This window comes from Kogia breviceps, chromosome 1, assembly GCF_026419965.1.
Source record: "Kogia breviceps isolate mKogBre1 chromosome 1, mKogBre1 haplotype 1, whole genome shotgun sequence".
Lineage (NCBI taxonomy): Eukaryota > Metazoa > Chordata > Mammalia > Artiodactyla > Physeteridae > Kogia > Kogia breviceps.
In genome coordinates this window covers 21,845,028-21,847,016 of record NC_081310.1, presented here as the reverse complement: position 1 = coordinate 21,847,016, position 1,989 = coordinate 21,845,028, and the positions used below count along the sequence as shown (strand labels likewise).

At 47.5% G+C, this 1,989-nt stretch overlaps 1 pseudogene; it reads left to right on the top strand.

Moving 5' to 3' along the window:
• The first annotated feature begins 1,513 nt into the window (after window positions 1-1,513).
• Window positions 1,514-1,593, top strand: LOC131747330 (small nucleolar RNA U3; annotated as a pseudogene).
• The last annotated feature ends 396 nt before the right edge of the window (window positions 1,594-1,989 follow it).

The window sequence follows — 1,989 nt, the reverse complement described above, 5'->3', positions numbered from 1 at the left end:
TCACCTGCTAATGTGGGGAGTGTGATGGCACCTTGCCTGTAGGATTATGATGAGGGTTTAGCAAAATAATCCCAGTGAGGTACTTAGCACATTGCCAAGCATGTCGAAATGCTTAATGTAATGAAAACCATTCCCTTTTTGAAAAATCATCGCTGTCTGAGATACAATTAAAATTATTCCAGAGAGATTCGGCCCTTTTAAAAATGCTCTCAGCAGAGAGTTCGTCTTGTGAACTGTCAGAAATTGTGCCTGACATGTCTTTTAGAAGCCGAGAGACTGTAACTAAATTCACTGTGTGAGCCTCAGACAGGGGGAAGTTGTGGCCCCACCCATTTTGTCACCCATTTGTTTTCCCAACTGGGAAAACTGGACAACTGGACAGAAGAATCGATCCATTTATTATTTTCACTCACTCACTCTCCCGTTTTTGTTCTTCACGGTGACCTCCAGGCCTGGTTAGTGGCACCGAGGTTCCTGTCATGCCCGGGATTCTCTGATCAACCAGACCATGTGGTCTTGGGTAAACTCCATCTCAGCTCAACTCGCCCCTGGAACTGATGGTCATGGGGGTCATCTTGGGGGTTCTGGCCCCCTGTGGGCTATACTGGAGGGGAGCACACCTGAGCCTGGACCAGGTGAGCTGCTGAGTCAAAATGCAAGTACCAACCCAGTTTGCCCAGGCAAGTCCCAGTTTTCGGACTGAAAGTCCTGGGCCAACTGGGGCGGCTGGCTACCCGAGGAGAATCCTGGAGTTCCCTTCATCGATGGTGCCCGTCCAGAGGCATTGGTCATGTCAGGGTAGGCAGTAGCCCAACAGCACCGACCCCAAACTTTCCGATGGAGTTGTCATAGCCCTTCAGAGAAATCAGTGCTAGTCCCCAGCCTCTGGCTACATAAGACCTTTGATGTACTTAAGGATCATGTTTATTTCATCCTTCCCTTTTCTCCAGATTGAATAATACCTGTCCCCTGAGGCTGTGCACTCACGACATAATCCCCTGATCACTATCCTCTGAGCTCTCTCCACTATGGCCCCCAGGCTTTCTGTTTGGAACCAGAGAAGGACCAAAGGCTCCAGGAGTTGGGTTCCTCCTCTGGGACGAACTCTCATTTTTAGAATCCAGGGGGTGTCATGGGCTGCAGTTTCAGGGCCCATGAGTTTCTAAACCCACCTTGTACAAACCTGAGTGTTCATCGCAGCGTCCAGTTTAGCTCTGGACGTTCTCAGGGGTGTGGGAGGATGAGATGTAAGGCAGAAAAATGTCTGACCCAGGGTGAAACCAAGTCAGAGTGGGGGGACTTTCTCCAGAGCACCCCCTTCTTCTCTTCCTTACCATCCCTCCCCCAACCCCACTCTCTAGGGCTCTTAGCAGCCCCCCTGTGAGGGCACCTGCCCCCATGACACCTCCCCTGAGAAGCCTCCCTAGCCCCTCCCTTCGGCTCTTCAGCCCCTTCTATAACCTCCTGGTGTTCTCAGAGATTGTACCACAAAAATTCACACAATAACTGTCTTAAGACTGTACTCTCAGGGATCATTTCTATAGTTTGTTACCAGAGGAGTTTCTCTGAACATGTAGAGCACAGAGAATGCATAGAAATAAAGTCCCATTATTTAGGGGGAAAAAAAGACTTTCTTGTTTTGTTTCTTGATTGTTTCATGTTAATTTTGTTTTCTCAGTGCTATTTCAAAGTCTTTTAGGAACACGCAGCTTATCTCATTTATCTTACTCTCTTTTCTTCTTTTTAAAAAAGTCTTCACAGCATCTCTCAAGGTCTCAGGAAGCTAAAAAGCACTCAGTAAATACAATCAGAGGATGATGAATGAACCCTGAATACACCATCGCCCAGCATGACACCTCACATGCCAAAGCTCAACAGGTGTTTTGTTGAATGAATGAGTGAACACTCCCGTCTTGGAAATGTATCCTACTTATCCACATTCCTCTATTCACTGGCTTGGTGAATAAGAATTCACCAGAAACAATACAA